Source organism: Podarcis melisellensis (assembly GCF_964234715.1).
Source record: "Podarcis melisellensis genome assembly, chromosome: 14".
Taxonomy (NCBI): domain Eukaryota; kingdom Metazoa; phylum Chordata; class Lepidosauria; order Squamata; family Lacertidae; genus Podarcis; species Podarcis melisellensis.
Window position 1 is genome coordinate 4,107,277 of NC_138546.1, and position 17,554 is coordinate 4,124,830.

General features: G+C 51.0%; 1 protein-coding gene across 2 annotated transcripts in view; it reads right to left on the reverse strand.

The window, feature by feature from the left end:
• Positions 1-17,028, reverse strand: part of ELFN1 (extracellular leucine rich repeat and fibronectin type III domain containing 1) — a 242,767-nt gene extending 225,739 nt beyond the window's left edge. Inside the window, exon 1 of one of the 2 annotated variants that reach the window (XM_081889151.1) lies at positions 16,263-17,028. The gene's annotated coding sequence lies outside the window, so the exon portion shown is untranslated. Of the gene's footprint in view, positions 1-16,258 lie in introns of both variants that reach the window. The other variant, XM_081889153.1, reaches the window with a different exon arrangement.
• Positions 17,029-17,554: the final 526 nt, after the last annotated feature.

Here is a 17,554-nt window from a genome sequence, read left to right on the forward strand (position 1 = left end):
ACACGTGGCCACTGGTTCCAGTTCACCGCCACCGCCTCTAGAACGTATCCCCCGCTCTCCCATATCCCTGCATTGGCTAGACGGCCCTTTGGATCCCTTGGCATTGCAATCAGAGGAAAGAAGCTAAGCGGGTTGGACTGGATGATCCTGGGGTGTCCCTCCCATCTCTACAGTTCTGTGATTCTTGAGATGCGCACCGGCAAGCCCCGAGCCCTGGAAGCTGCTCCCTTTTCATTCTAGCTTTAACCGAATTGTCAAATGCTGCACTTTTGCCTTTTGCATCTCATCACCAGTCCCAGGAGTCTTGTCTGCTTGCCAATTTACGATCCCTCCTTATGCATCTGAAGGAGTGGACTCTGGCCCTCGACAGCCCAGGCCGTCATAAATATCCTCCTCCAGGCGTCACGGGACTGTTCGGGTTTTTCCTGCGGCAATCAGAGCTCGGCCTTCTCTGGAAGCTGCTCCGTTTTAAAGAGGCGACCTCACACGCCGGGAGTCCCCACACGGCATATGGAATTCCAAAGCCATCCCTGGTTGAAGGGGAACGGGTGGGGAAAAGACGGGAGACTTTCCTTCTGTGTGGTTTTTTTTTTTAAAAAAAAAACACCAATCTGATTGCCAGGCTGTAACAACCGCAGGGAGAACTAATCCATATGAAGGGGGTGTTCAACAGCATCCTCCAGCTTTTCACGCAGCTCAACCCTGGTCATGTTTATTCAGAAGTAACGCTGGGGGCCTAGCTAGATCCTAGGAGCAGTGGCGTAGCGTGGGTTGTCGGCACCCGGGGCAAGGCAAGTAATTTGCGCCCTCTAACCCATGGATTTGCACCCCCTAACCCGTGGATTTGCGCCCCCTAACCCTAACCCCCAGATGTAGCACCCGGTGCGACCGGCCCCCCCGCACCCCCCACGCTATGCCACTGCCTAGGAGGAATCGAACTCGATGGGTTTTCATTTCTGAGTAGGATAGGATCGCACTCCATCCCTGTGCCTACTCATCAGGCAGTAAACCAGGACTGTTGACCAGGAAAAGCGCAGGGGGGGTGGCTTACTTGCGAGTAAAACTTTTGCTGGTGCAAGTTAGAGTCATAAAATCGTAGAGCTGGGAGGGTCATCTTGTCCAGCCCCCGGCAATGCCGGCATCGCAGCAAAAGAATCTCTGACAGATGGCCACCCAGCTTCTGTTTAAAAACCTTCAGCGAAGGAGAGTCCACCACCCTCAGAAAGTTCTTAATGTTTAATACGAACCTCCTTTCTTGCCACTGGAATCCATTGGTTCGGGTCCTGGGCTCTGGAGAAGCAGAAAACAAGCTTGCTTCGTCTGAAAGCCTTTCAGATGTTTGAAGATGGCTATCATATAAGCAATGACAAACCTAGAGAGCGTCTTAAAAAGCAGAGACGTCATCTTGCCGACAAAGTTCCGTATAGTTCAAGCTATGGTTTTCCCAGTAGTGATGTATGGAAGTGAGAGCTGGACCATAAAGAAGGCTGATCGCCGAAGAATTGATGCTTTTGAATTATGGTGCTGGAGGAGACTCTTGAGAGTCCCATGGACTGCAAGAAGATCCAACCTCTCCATTCTGAAGGAAATCAGCCCTGAGTGCTCACAGGAAGGACAGATCGTGAAGCTGAGGCTCCAAGACTTTGGCCACCTCATGAGAAGAGAAGATTCCCTGGAAAAGACCCTGATGTTGGGAAAGATGGAGGGCACAAGGAGAAGGGGACGACAGAGGACGAGATGGTTGGACAGTGTTCTCGAAGCTACCAACATGAGTTTGACCAAACTGCGGGAGGCAGTGGAAGACAGGAGTGCCTGGCGTGCTCTGGTCCATGGGGTCACGAAGAGTCGGACACGACTAAACGACTAAACAACAACAACATCATATAAGCTCTCAACAGGCTGAACACACTCAACTCCCTCAACTGTTCCTCATAAGGCTTAGTTTCCAGATCCTTGATCATCTTGATAGAAATATTCTTCTGGAACCGGTACTCCAGGTGCGGTTTGACATATATAGGGCCACCCACACGTGTCCATAGGGTCCCTCCCTTGTCACAGGTGACGGGGTGGGTCGATGGGTTTCTACAGCTATCAGCAGAAAGCCCTAGATGTCTAAGGTAGCAGCAGGACTCTGGAACGCGGGGTCGGATCCTGGGTACGTTTACTCCGAGGCAACTGGCACTGCGTTCACGCAGACCCCCGGGGCAGCCAGACATCCAACTCAGCGGGGTTTCCCCCACTTCCCTTCGAAAGGATGCCTGGGGGCTCTGTGTGTGTTTTAGGACCACGGCCGTGCGCAGCCCGATCCTAACGCGCGTTTACTCGGAAGTGATAAGCCAAAGGAGCTTCTAGCTCGTCAGAAATCCTTTAAAATCCCACACGTGGAGGAAGGAAGAGAGAAGATAGGGAACAGATATGAAGCTGCCTATTGGTCTATCTAGACCCTGGATTGAACCTGGACCTGAAACCTTCTGAATGCGAAGCAGGTGTTTTCCCACTGGGCTACGGTTCCTTCCCCAAAGAGGAGGCTGTGTGTTCTGAAATTAGCAGGTAACTTGTAAGTTTCAGCCTCGCTGCCTCCCTTTCTCCTCCCTTAGTCCTCTGACCTTCTCTTCCGGTTAGGCAGACTTGGAACAGCGTCGTTTCCTGTCTCACGCCCCATAAACTCTCGGATTTGTGGAGCGTGGTTTTTTGGTTGAGTTTTTATGGGATGTTTCTTGGCTACAGTCGCCACTTTGGGAAAGCAGCAAGGCGAGAGGCTGTAAAACTGTCTCAAGGCAAACGAACCTGACAGCATAATATTTTTCTTTCTCCACCTCACTGAAGGATCTCGCGTTTCTTCCAGAGCGGCTGACCCCCCCCCCCCCCCGTGCCTAATAAGCCTTTGCAAGAAAGAAGACGAAGAGTCAACCCCCAAGAGCTTGCCCCGTTTCCTTGTCGGAAGTGTTCTCGGTGGGTCAAAGAAAACCACTGATAGTTCCACCTCAGTTGTAATCCTATGGTCTTCAACAGGTCTCCTCGTTTAGGAATCGCCTTCTCTTTAATTGGAGAGCCAGAGGTCATTGATCTGGAGTGATTTGATAATCAGTCTGCTGTCTGCGGGGTTTCTTTTCCTGAAACTGCAAAGGCCTGGTTCACACGTACATATCCATCACTGGGCAAGAGCGTCAATTGCACGTGTGAATGGGAGCCATCACTGATAAGTCTTTCATAACACAATATTATCTGAAACGCAATGGAGTTTTCTTTTCACACATTCTGCTTCCTGCCAAGCCTCAAGTGTTGAGGAATGGAGTGACGTTTTGCACGTGTGAACACTTGCCTTTCTTCAAGAGCAGGCCCACGGCATAAGTCCCAAAACTCACAGACACATACAGAGAGACTGTGACCTGAGTACTTCCCTGCTTACCCACCCCGCATTGCATCCGGTTTCTCTTTCTGCCCAGTCTTTCCCCTTTAACATGGGGCAAGTTCACACGTGTAGGACCATCACTTGATGAATGCAACACACAACCTTATGCCCCTACATGTGCGAAAGGCTCATTGCTGCCGAACCTTTCCTCGCACCTAGAGCTTTCCAGTAGGGTCGGTTCACACGTTCGAGTGCGCTCTCCCTTACATCGCGTGTCTGCTGCTGAACATATTATCAATGAGAAGGGCCTTGGGCGAGGGGCAGAGCCTCCGCCCCGCATGCGAGAAGGAAGGTCCCAAGCTCACTCTCTCTCCAGAGAGAGCTGGAAGAGACTCGTGTTTGTCCTTCCTTTCAGAGGATATTTGGGGGATGCGTCGACTTAATTGAAAATGCGCCTGTACCGGCATCAGCTCTTTCGGGTGCCTGGAATAGATGTCATTTATATACAGCGATGGCAACTCCGTTCCCCTTTTGCTTGGAAACATTGGATTCAATTTATATTAATGATCTCTTTATTCACCACTGCAAACTTTTAAATATTTCATGCGATGCAAGCGGGCAGCGAACTGCGTCGAGCGCACAGGGAGGAAGGAGGCGCTCCGCGGCCCTCGGCGTCAATGTGGTCGCGGTGGAAGGAGGGGTCCCTGTCGCTACAAGAAAGGCCAAATCGTCAGGACGCGAGGCGGGAGGATTTCGCCCCGAGGTCGTGGCCGTCTGGAGCTGCCGCACGATGGGTTTGTTTGACAGCGGGAGCCGGGGACCCAGACGGCGCCTGGGGAGACTCTTGGCGGCGGAACCAACCCAGTCAAATGGCTCAGCTTTGGAGGAAATGATCGCCCCCTGGAAGTGAGCCCTCGAGATCTCGAAAGGCGGGAAGGGCTGCTGCGTTCCCACGTTCGCCTCCCGTCCCGTGACGGCTGCAGCCTCCAGTGTATTATGTGGACAAGCCAACGGATCAGGGATCAGTGGTCTCGTCAGGAGATACCCTTTGGGAGAGAGAGATTTGGGACCGAAATGAGCAAGACAATAACCCCCACAACTGCTACAAAACTGACTTGCCAGGTTGAGAAGTGAGGCGAACAGTGTGGAGTAGTGGCTAGAGCGCTGGGCTATGACTTGGGAGGTAAAGGTAAAGGGACCCCTGACCATTAGGTCCAGTCGTGGCCGACTCTGGGGTTGTGGAGCTCATCTCGCTTTACTGGCCGAGGGAGCCGGCGTACAGCTTCCGGGTCATGTGGCCAGCATGACTAAGCCGCTTCTGGCGAACCAGAGCAGCGCACAGAAACGCCGTTTACCTTCCCGCCGGAGTGGTACCTATTTATCTACTTGCACTTTGATGCGCTTTCGAACTGACAACCTTCTGATCGGCAAGCCCTAGGCTCTGTGGTTTAACCCACAGTGCCACCCTTAGGACTTGGGAGACCAGGGTTCAAATCCCCACTTGGCCATGGAGCTTGCTGGGCCAGCTGCTGTCTCTCAGTCTAACCTACCTCACAAGGTTGTTGTGAGGATACAATGGAGAGGGGAAGAGCCATGTAGGTCACCTCCTTGGAGAAAATTTCGGTGGGATACATGAGTAGTAATAAAAATATACCCATTGCCATCTGAAATAGTCTTCACCATCCTGGTGTGCTCTAGATGTTTCGGACTACAACTCCCATAAGCCTCAGCCACCTGGTTAGGGCTGATGGGAGTTGTAGTCCAAAACATCTAGAGCACACCTGGATTTTAGCAGTCTAAAATCACATAATTTCCCCAACGCCATTGATAGCTAAATTGTGGAACTAGCTCCCACAGGAGGCAGTGATGAACACCAAGTTGGATGGCTTTCAAAGAGAATTGGAGAAATTCACAGAGGACAAGGCTATCAGTGGGTCAGTGGCGTAGCGTGGGGGGTGCAGGGGGGCCTGGCCGCACCGGCCACAACATCTGGGGGTTAGGGTTAGGGGGCACAAATCCACGGGTTAGGGGGCGCAAATTACTTGCCTTGCCCCGGGTGCTGACAACCCACGCTACGCCACTGCAGTGGGTACAAGCCAGGATGTAGCTTTGCTCTCCCTCCCTGGTTAGAGGCAGTAAATCAGGGGTAGGCAAATTTAGGCCCGGAGCCGGATGCGGCCCAATCGCTTTCTCAACCTGGCCTGTGGATGGTCCGGGAATCAGTGTGTTTTTACATGAGTAGAACATGTCCTTTTACTTAAAATGCATCTCTGGATTATTTCTGGGGCATAGGAATTTGTTCATCCCCTCCCCCCCAAAAAAATATAGTCCAGCCCCCCACAAGGTCTGAGGGACAGTGGACTGGCCAGCGGCTGAAAAAGGTTGCTGCAGTAAATGCTTCTGAATATCAGTTGGTGGGAGCTGAAAGAGGGGAGATTGCTCCTGTGCGCAGGTCTTGCTTATGAGTTTCCAACATGTTTCTGGTTGGCCACTGTGCAACCAGCAGGCTGTTCCTCCTTCATTGGAGGCTTCTATCATCATCATCATCATCTATTAGAATTTATATGCCGCCCTATACCTGGAGGTTTCAGGGTGGTTCACAGAAAAGATCAACAGAAAAACCACAATACGTATAATCAAAATAAAACAACAACCCAATATCACCCTCCAAAGAAAGAGGCATATTTTAAAAAGGCACAGGTTTCTAAGCAGAGGTTGGATAGCTATCTGTCATGGATGCTATAGCTGAGGTGTTGTACTAGATGATGCCTTCCAATTCTACAATTCTGGTTTTTTCCTAGAGTGGGAAGTTCTTATCCAGGCATGGGCAACCTTTGGCCCTCCAGATGTTTTGGCCTACAACTCCCATGATCCCTAGCTAACAGGACCAGTGGTCAGGGATTATGGGAATTGTAGTCCAAAAACAGCTGGAGGGCCAAAGGTTGCCTATGCCTGTTCTTACCCATTCTTCTGAGTGGGTCCATAGACTTCTGCCTCACTGACTTGCCAGCATCCTTCTTCTCACAATGGCCAATCAGATGCTTCTGGGAAGTCCACAAGGAAGGCTAGAAGGGTTATCCACTCTTGTATTCAGTGGCCCACTACTTCTGGACATAATTAGAAGCTCAGACAGTAATAGCTGCTTATAGACCTCACTGCTCCTCCTCGAGTTTGTTTAATGACCCTCTCCCTCTCCAATCCAGTGGTTCTCATCACAACCTTCAGCAGGAGAATTTTAAAGGTCAGTTGTGGTGTGGTGTGAGTCTCGAAGGAAATGCTCTTCAGGGGTGTCACGTTCACACATTCAGCTGGTTGTCACCAAGGTTGAGATACCAATGCAGTGTAGGCATGGCTGGTTGATCTCAACAGGACTCTACCTCCTGGGTCTCAGACATCAGACTTTTGCAAGCTGGTGCCTGGAGTCCAAATCACATCAGACCCAGCCAGCATGGCCAATGGTCAGGGATGATGGGAGCTGGAGGGTACCAACTTGTGGAAACCTCCTCCTCACCTACACCTGTGTCACTGTGTATCATAGGTATGGATCTGGAACTTCCACATCTGGGTGCTTAAGGAGACAATCCTATGTTTCTGATTTTACCAACTGGTGGCCAGTCAAAGGTGCTCAACCCTATCTGAATGGTTCCTCAATCCGAAAAAGCAAACAAGAATTGTATGCTCATTGGATGTGTGTGTGAACGAGTATGATGCCTGAATGTCCAAGGGACCTTTTGGATAAGAAGGTGGAATGGAGGGTGGTACTGCCAGTCTCCAAAGAAAAAGTAGGAGCTTAGATGGAACATAGGAAGCTACCTTATACCAAGTCATAATACCATTCATGTATCTTTTCAGTATTGTCTACACTGACAGGCAGCCTCTCTCAAGGGTTTCAGGCAAGAGTCTTTCTCTGGGTCCTATCTGAAAATGACACGGATTGAACCCGGGACCTTCTGCACACAAAGCAGATGCTCTCCCACTGAATTATAGCCCTTCCCAAATGACTAAAGAAGTTTTCTTTGGGAGTGGGTGATGGTGGTGTGGTTGGTAAGCATTTCTCAGTGGCTGTGCTAGAAGTACCCGTAGAAAGCTGGAGCCTACAGAGGGAAAGGTAACCCCATATGTCTCAAAATACAGAAGGAAGGCTGAAAGGTTATTCCCCCCCCCCATGAGAATTAACAGAAGGAGGGCGCCATGCCTACTATTTACTCCAGTGAAGTTCATTTATAGCAAAACTTCCATGGTTCAATAGAAAGCACTTGCACACACTATTGGAAACAGATTGATTGAGGCAGTCCTCCCCAACCTGATGCCCTCCAAATGTCTTAGACTACAACTCCCATCAGCCTCAGCTAGCACTACCGATAGTCAGTGGTGATGGGATTTGGAGTCCAGCCGGAGGACCACAGGTTTCCCATTGCTGCTGAAATGCGGGTCTACAGGTGCTGTCCAAGATTTGAGTGCTGAATGACTCCTTCTTCTGAGATCTGTCGGACACTTTCTTCCACCACCAGATATTGTTGGACTCCAACTCCCAACAGCCCCAGCCAGCACAGCAGATGGTCACCAATGATGAGAGCTGTAGTCTGAAACATCTGGTGAGCACCAGCTTGGAGAAGGTTGGGTTTGGGCTTGGGGACATGGAGGGGATGTTCTCAGGGGGGCGCTGTCAGCTATACTTATTTTTGTCCTCAGCACCTTGTGCATCCCCAATGGAAACAAGCAAACTTGGATATGGGAGACCTAAATTCAGTAGAGAATCTGGGTTTCTGGACAGGTCACATACATAGCTGTGTGCACCAGTTGCAGGTGAACTTGTGAACAGGTGGCACTCCAAAAGATCTGTTCAATGTGATGCCATGTTATTCTTTGTTTATTACATTTATATACCACCTTTCTTCCATCATGGAACTCAAGGTAACATACATGGATTCCCAAGTGGAAGCCTTGATAGCTCAGTTGATAGACAGAGCATCAGACTTCTAAATTGTGGTTCAAGTCCTTATTTGGGTGGATTCTGTTTTGAGAAGATCTGTACCTCAGTGGTAGAGCTTTGCATGCAGAAGGTCCCATGTTTAGTTCCCAATAGCAGATCCAGGTAGGGCTGGGAATAGCAGATCCAGGTAGGGCTGCTTGAAATCCTGGAGAGCTGCTGTCAGTTAGTGTAGACAGTCCTGAGCTAGATGGACCATGATTTGGTATCAGGCAGCTTCCTAACCTATCTTTCTAAGTGGTCTCCTGTCCAAGAAGCGTCCAGACCTCAAACCTACATAGCTTCCTCAAGGTGGCTACCCAATGCACCTTCAAACCATATCTGAAGGCAATTGACAATAGAAATAACAACAGAAGAACATGAAGCTCCAGCTGGGTGAAGGATTCTGCCTTGGCTCACCATCACATTTCAAACTTGATTAAAATCTCAACAGTACTTACACAGGCAAAGAGCAGCCCTGAACATATAGTCTATATAGTCTTCTTTAACCTCCCCAGACGTTCTTGGACTACATCTCCCATCTTCCCTACTCATCTTAGATCAGGGATGATGGGAATTGTGGTCCAGCAATATTTGGGAGCCCAAGGTTGATGAACACAGAGGTAGACAACATCATAGTGACTTCCATTCGAAAAGCACAGCAATACATAAAAGGGGGCAGAAGTTATGTGAAACTTCTGCCTGACCCATGATCACTGTTTCTGATGTTAATAATAATAATAATAATAATAATAATAATTTATTATTTATACTACGCCCATCTGGCTGAGTTTCCCCAGCCACTCTGGGCAGCTTCCAATCAAGTGTTAAAAACAATACAGCATTAAATATTAAAAACTTCCCTAAACAGGGCTGCCTTCAGATGTCTTTTAAAGAGAAGATAGCTGCTTATTTCCTTCACATCTGAAGGGAGGGCATTCCACAGGGCGGGTGCCACTACCAAGAAGGCCCTCTGTCTGGTTCCCTGTAACCTCACTTCTTGCAATGAGGGAACCACCAGAAGGCCCTTGGCACTGGACCTCAGTGTCCGGGTTGAATGATGGGAGTGGAGACGCTCCTTCAGGTATACAGGACATTCAAGCATTCACACGTTGTTGGAGTCACAGAGATACGAAATCAAATTCACTTGGCCTTTTTCAAATTGCTCCCACCTCTGGTATAAAAATCAGGAATTCAGTAATATACAGAGGTGCTATGAGATCACAGAACAATGATTGCAGAGTGCTGTCCAAATCAGTCCTAGAGCTGATTCACATGTGCATGTCCATCACTGACTGCATCTCCACCCAATGACTATACGTGAGTGAGCTGTCATAAAACAAGCACTACATCCAGACTTTCATATGCCCCCAGATCGCTTTAAATTCAATCCTCTCCAATGGAGTTAGTTCACACATTGAACTGTCAGCCGTCAAGTGTATCCAGCTCCTAAATCATGAGAGATCTAGTGATGTAACATGCACCTGTGGACTAAATCACGGCTGCCTCCCTCAAATATTTAAGCTTTGCGTCGTTATTCTCGTGGAAGGATTCAAGTTTAGACATTAAATGAACTCTTCATTCAGGGAAAGCTATCAGGATAAATTAAATCATTTGCTGCCCTTCATTGTTGCTGTATCCAAGGCCTAGCTGTGTAAAGACTGTGTGCTCACCTTGTCCAATGGCAGAGCCGGCTCTGAAATGTGTGGCAGCATAACTGTGGTCCACAGTGACCCCAGAGCTAAGAATGGAAAGGCTTCGTAGTGCAACTGGCACACTGTTGTGAAACTGACTGGCATTGGGGTAGGCAGGCAGTGGCCTTGAAAGTAGTCTCCAGAAAAGCAGGTGACAAGAATACAGGAGCAAATATTCAGAAGACGGATCCAGCTAGGCAGATCTGGGGTCCCCCATCTTTTAAAGAACTAGGAGTACCTGGAGAAGCAGAAGGAGACTTTAGTACCTCTGCTAGACTCGCTGCCAGAGGCTCAGCCCTCTCCCTTCTTGCCCTTCGGGAACAGGGTGAGATGTTGCTAAAAGGTATTCTGATTTCTGACATCCCCAAAGAGAGATCAGTAACCTGCCAGTCAGACTTCTCATGCCAGCTTTCCCCTCTCTTTCTTTATCTGGTTCATGTAAACAAGATGATCCCTGAAGGAAGGAGCACTTCATGCAGTTACACAAAGAGGAACAGTTGTTACGTTATGGACCCAAAGTCCATATTCGGGTGATACCTTTCTTAGGCCAAGCATAATGTCCTATAATAGTAGGCCAGCTTTCAAGTTCCTCAGAACTCTTCCTCATGTTACTAGATGCTTTTTTTAAAGTAAATGAGTGGGGTGGGGTGGGGTGGAATAAGGCTGTTGGTATTAGCTAAACCATCCAGGTTTGCAATAGCCATTGCTCTCTTCCTCTGTCTTAAAAAAAGTAGTCTGCTGAAGAGTGCTGTGGAACTCAGAAGCTTGCACACTATTATGTAACATTTTGCTTGGCCGCAACATGGATTCATATGGGCTTTTGACTCCTGTGGAGCATAACAGTCATGACAGCGTGGAAAAAAGAATCTATTTTGATTTGGATCATAGGACGCTGCCTTATCCTTGAGGTCAGATCTTTGGCCTGTCTAGCTCAGTATTGTAGCTCTCTGGCTTTCAAGCAAGAGTCTCTCCCAGCCTAGGACATGGGGCATTCTGCATGCCAAGCAGATGCTCTACCTCCAAACTATGGTCCTGCTTCTGAAAATAAAATTTCCAGTCCTCATGGCTCTGGATAAAGGGCTGAATTGTGTGGGAAGCTTCCATGCATCGGGTCAAGCCAACATTGTCTACACTGACTGGCAGAGTCTCTCCAGTGACTCAGACAGGGATTTCTCCCAGCCCCACCGGAGGATTGAAACTGGAGTCTTCCCTCGCCCCCCCCCTTTCCTCCTTCATTTTTGTCTTCACCCACATTTAAAGCTTCTAGGGCAGAAACAAACACACAAAAAGGGAAGGCAATCGATTCACGTTTTCTCTCCCGCATCTATATTGGGGGGAAATGGGGCCAGGCTAGAGGGAGAGGCAGAGGCTTGCAACAGACTCACTCGCCCGCTGGAAGCCGCTTCCCCAAACTCTCCATTGCCCTCTTGGTCTCTCGCTCCAGCAGGAAGGAGGAACGGGACCCAAACCAGCCCTGGCTGTACTGTCAGTGGCTCCTAGTCTTGGGCAAAGGAGACGGGCTGCGAGCTGGGACTCAGCTGACGGAGGACCGAACCTGCCTCGCTCTATCCGGACAGTGGACCCACCAGAAGGATCGGTTTAGCAGGATCGCTTGCACTGTACTTACAACACACACCCTATAAAGGCAGGGTTGGAGATGGTGATTTACAGAATTGTTATATATAGGGTGTTTTTGGAATGAGGGAGGGGGTGATCAAAGCACTTGAGCCAGCCAGAAAAGATAAGGCCACCCTGATCTGAGGCTTGACTCCGCATCGCTCTCCCTACGGGGATGAATGAAAACCCTTTCCTTTCTACGGGAGGCAGAGGGAAGCGGGTGGACCCTAAATCTGCACAGCGCAGCCCATGAGAATCACGTCTACTCATCTGCGCATAACCTCACCCAGCTCGAATTTCTGGAGCATCGTAGAATGGGATAGAATGATGGGAGCCGTGTGTGTGTGTGTGTGTGTGTGTGTGTGCGTGTGTGTGTGTGCGCTCTCACTACCACTGAGGCCATTTCTCAGCTGAGTCACGAATTGCAATCCATAGGCACATGGGAACCTGCTTTGTCAGTATAAAGACCATCGGCCCATCTAGTTCAGCACTGCCCACTCGGACTGGCAGCAGCATTCCAGAGTTTCAGACAGGGAGCCTCTCCCTGCCTTCTCTACACATGCTGGGGTTGAACCCGGGAGTTTCTGAAAACCAGGAAAGCACAACTTCTGAGAGGGGCAGTCTGTGTTAGAGAAGGACTCGACAGGATAGTTCAGGCCTGTTTGTTTGGCGAGGAGTCTGCCTAACCTTTACTCATCCGAGGCACCGATTGCCCTACCGGCTGGGAGCGGCTCCCCAGGGGCTCAGGCGAGGTCCTCTCCGAGAACTACCTGGAGATAGGCTCGAACCTGGAACTTTCTGCATGCCAAGCAGACGCTCCACCGCCGAGCCACGTCCCTTTCCTCAATTCAGCGAAAGCCTTTGCAGAACCCATTGGCTCTGCACTCTTTGCAGGATGACGGAATCGCTAAGTTCTATGGGATGCAATCTGTCCATCTGTGCAACTGGCGGCCCGCTGCTGCGCGTGCCTTGCGAGTCCAGGGCGAGTCAACCAGACAGACTCGTAGCCACGGTGTAATAAGCTGGTCCCCCCCCCTCTCTCTCTCTCTCCCATATGTTCTGGGGCGCGAGGGAAAGAGGGCAGCGTTTCCCTCCCTCTCCATTTCCCGTTTCTGCCAGCCTTTTGCAGCCCAGCTGGGGGGTGGGCTTGGGTAGGCCGCCCTGTTGGCTCGACTTCATTCAAATGCAATCAAGGATCTTTGGCAAAAGCTCCGCTGGATGTCGAACAATAGCCGCCTTGATTGGCAAGTTCCTCTGTGTTTATCATTAATTCTGTGGAACTCTACGGCAACATCTGTCATTTTAATTAAAGCTGCAATACAGACACCGGCTAAGCATCGTACGCCAATGTATAGATATCATATATATGTATTTGGGCAACAACCGAGAACCCACCACACGCAAGACATTTAGAAGGAGACATAAAACGCACCCGGGAGCCACCGGACCCAATCGGGGGCTGACCAGCTGTCCGTGTCTCAACTTTGGACCGTCCATCACCAAGAACCCCTCTCTCCTTCGGCACGATTTCACCGCCTCCAGCAGAATCGATTAGGGGAAAGGGGTAACTTTGCCAAGGACGAGAGAGGATTTTAAAATATCTATCTGTGCTTTTTCTTCTTCTTTTTTTAAACAGGCTATAACTCTCCTCTGGCCTCGTTTCAATCAGCTCTGCATATTGCTGGCTCGATGTACGCAGGAGAGGATGTGAAGACCGTCTCTGGACTGAGAAGAGAGCGGCAGAAGGAGGTCTGTGCGCGCGTTTCTTAGCTAGCGGGGCCGCTAGGGCCGGACTTTGGGGCAGATGTCCAGGCCTCCATTCAGCAGACTGGGGAGGGAGGGGGGAGGCGGTGCTCATGCGCAGCAGGGCCGGCTCTTGCCACATTTTTAAGCCAGGGAAGAAGTAAGACTTCGAAGCATTTAAAGCGGGTGATGGGGGTGAACAAGGCCGTGATCCAGAGTGTAACATGACCTACAGCACAGGGGAATTTAATCAAGACGAGGTGTGTGTCGGGTCGACTGCAAAAAGGAAGCCCATATTTATTTATTTATTTATTTATTTAAATTAAATTTATTTATTTATTTTGTTTTGGGTTGTTTTTTTTTAAGGGCGCGTGAGGAGTGTTGTATGGGAACACCTTGAGCTCACAGCAAGTTGCCAAGGTGAGGGGAATGAGCAGTCCTCTGAGCGGCCGGGAAAGCAGCGATCCTGGGACACAAGCCCGATTCTTGAGCCGCTTCATCCATTCATTCATTCATGTGGAATGAAGTGGCTTGAGAAAGGTTGAAGCTTAAACGGATTGCGGATCGAGGCTGACTGCCCATCTGCGGATGGCGTTTGGAGCGGGGTGGAAATGAATGAATATAGGTCAGTCGTTAATTTCCACACCGAGTGTCCTTTAGAAGCGTTTTCTAGTGGCTTTAACCCACCCGTATTCGACCCAACTCGGTTCAGTCACCTGGCTTACTCGGCAAGGAGCGCGATTCACACTGTACGTGCTCAGAGACACACAGACCTGGAGTTACTACATTCCTAAGCAAGACAAGCTTGGAACCTTAACATTCCTGGACGACAGAGCTCTCAGAGAGAAAGGAAACGTTTGCGTTCAAAGTCTGCGGGCGGAGTGGGGCGGAGAGACAGAGAGAGCGGGGGAGGGGGTCTGCCCATGCCCTCCTATGAGTTTTCCAGAAGTGTCTGGTTATTCATTGTCGGTGACACAACATTGGGGTGGGGGCTTGTTTCTCGTGTTGGATCAGGTTCCGGAGCACAGCCATAGGTGAAGTTAAAGCCTGATGCTAATCAAGGAAAGTCCATTAAAGAGGTTTTTTTAAAATCTAAAGCAAAATACATTGTTACTACTACTATTATCATCATTATCATTTCCCTCCATTTATACCCTGCCTTTCTCCAGTCCTGAAACTCAAGACGACGTGCATGTGGTCTCCTGGCTCCCCCTCATCCAGACACTGCCCAGAACGAGAGCGGCTTAGCTTCAAGGAAGGAGATGGCCTCGTGAGCCTTCAGACCCGGGAAATCTAGCCGATAGGACTCGAGAGCTAAGCTCTGGGAGTGCCTCATTCTCTTGGTCTCTCTCTCTCTCTCCCTCCACTTTGACAATCAGGGTCATTAATCATTTTCGACAAGTTCTACAGCCACCAGTAAACAGCTTTATCCAAGGCGCAAGTTAACCTGTCAGGGAGATTTCAAGCGACGGTTCGGAGCCAGTCGCCCGGGCAAAAAAACACACATACTTGCGGGGGCCTCCTTCGCACTAGGAACACTTCCTCTTCTTCTTTCTTTAACCACCAGTACCCTCCCGACTTTCTAGGACAGACGCCCGTGCGCAACAACCTCAGGAACCCCCTCCCCACCGACCAACCGAGGACGTCTCATCCACCCAGCAATTTTTTGATTCCGGACTGAAACCTGGGTGGAACTGTTACGTCCGACAGTCCCGATGCCTTTGAGTTGTAGACGAAACCGGCAGCGGAGCCTCGATCTAGCCGGTTCCTTCCCCTTTCCAGAGACACCGGGATTGCAAGGTTAGCTCGGGGGCAGGACGGCTAGTCGTCCCCCGTCCCCCGCGCAACAGTTGCATTAACTTCCCATTAAGTGACGAGGCTACTTGAGGACTTAGAATGGGGGAACCGGACGCCAAGAGAAGAAGGGTGGGCGTCGAAAGCAGGAAGGAGAAAGGAGAAAAGTGACATATTTGTACTGTGGGGATTAAAGTGAACTACCTTTAAGAGAAATTGGGAGAGCGGTCGAGAACGGCGGAGTCTTTTATTCGCATCGGGGAGCTGTCCGCTCCCCGCTGGTGCTGAAACAGGCCCACTTCGCGAAGAGTCTCTGCGCGCTTGGGTGCCAACACCTACAGAGCAGCTCCTCCCTCCCTCTCTCCTGGTTCCCTCCGGGGGGTGGGTTGGGGAGGAGTGGGGAGCCTTGGTTAAGCTCCCAGCTCGCCCCAGCTGCACCCAGAGCCGCCCTGCACCCCAATGTCCCAACCAGCCCACGGCGCGGCACAGAAAAGTTTTGGGCGACCCGCAGGGAGTCAGGCGCCACCTTCCCAGCTTGTGTGTCCAAGGAGGCAAGTTTGGACCCAGAAGGAGAGGAGAGGTTGCGGGGGACCCCGAACCCTTTATTCCACCCCCAGCACATGGAGCGTCTAGGAAAGGTTCGGGCTGGGAGTGGGGGAGCTGCACAGAAAGGCTTAGCACTGGAAACATCTGTCACGGGATGATTGGGGGGGGGAGATAGAATCCAGGGCAAGGAACAGAAGTGGCTGGAGGCTGAAGATGGTGTGTGTGCTGTTTGTGCGTGTTTCGATCTGCAAATGAATGCCTAGAGTAGGTGGGTTTGGGCGGCGTGCGCCCCTCAGGCTCAACTGATGCAGGAGGCTCACGATCTGGCAGAGAGGAGATCCACAGGGGACCCAGTCTGCACCCGCTCCTCTCTGCTTAAGGCAATACTACTCATAATCCTAGCGGTTGACATCTCCCGTTCAGCTATTGCGGCGCCGGTGGAGGTTGAGGGGGGGGGGAGAAAGACGAGCTATATATATATCTATATATACACACACACACCTTCCGAGCTGAAGCCGGAGCTTCGCCCCCCGCCAGGCTTACCTACCTGCCTCCGGCATGGAAGGAAGAAGGAAAGGAGCGGCTCTCCAGCCCCGACGCCCTCTTGAAACACGACTGGGAGGACCCGATGGGCGGCCAGCCTCGCTCGCTCGCTCGCTCGCTCTCCGGTGCTGCGCCTCCGCCTCTTTGCTCGCTCGCTCGCTCTCTTGCGCGCTCCCTCTCTCTCTCAGCTCCCCTCCCCAAGCGTCCTCTCCTGGCAGGCAGCCTCTCTCTGCCCCCCTCCTCCTCAGACAAATCCTTTGGCGGCCTGAGAGAGAGAGAGAAGGAGGGAGAGCCGCAGCTTCTCCCTTCGGCCGCTCTCACTGCGTCAAGGAGCCGGCGGAGAGCTCGCCACCATCCCGGTCGTGGTAAAGCGAAGGAGCCCGACCAGTCTCTGGATCCCGGAGCGCCGCCTCGCCTTGAAGGATTCCCGGGAGACGCTGAGGGTGGGGCGGGGGGAGATCAGAGCTGGAGGGGGGGCAGTCAGCCTTTCTCTCTTCCCTCCTCCTTTCAGTTCTTCTTCTTTCTCTCTTCTTTTGCTGTTGGAGAGGCCCCAAGGGGGAGGGGACAGCCGCCGCTTACGGAGAGAGTCAGGCAGAGGGAAGAGCGAGCGAGAGATTCCGTCTGGTTGCAAGCGCGATCAAAGGTTTAATGTAGGAGTCCACCGAGTGGGAAGGCGGTGGGGAGGAGGGAGGGGCTGAAGAGAGACTCGTGTGTGTGTGTGTGTGAATGGATGGGTGGAAGGGGAGGGGAGGAAGAAGAGGGTGTGTGCAGCTCCTTTGCCGGGGAGATCCAATGGAAGTTAGAGCCTTCGAAGCGTCTCCGAGCTGATTGTTTGGCGAGGAGAACCGAGCCGTCAACGGGAGGCGGCAGCGGAGCCAGCGAGCAAATCGCCTTCCACGGGGAAACCCCCCTCCCCCAATCCGCGACCCCCGCGTCCTTCCTTCCTTCCTTCCTTCCTTCCTTCCTTCCTTCCTTCCTTCCTTCCTTCAATCCTTCCCCTATTGTATCAGTCACTCCAACAAAGAACCGCTGCAAACTTGGATTATTATATTTTTTAAAAAATTCTTCAGCCAGGCCTTCGATCTCTCTCCAGCTGAATATTGAGGATGTGGGGGAGGAATAGGGAAAAGGAAACAATAGACTGAGGGAGGCAGTGCACGCGCGCACACGCACACACGCGCTTTTAAATCGCTTACTTCCTGGGAAAATTTCTTGAAGGAAACTTTACGCACATCTCTTTCCATTCATTCAAGTTGGAAGGGGAGCCGGCAGATACAGTGCTGGTCTTTAACAGGG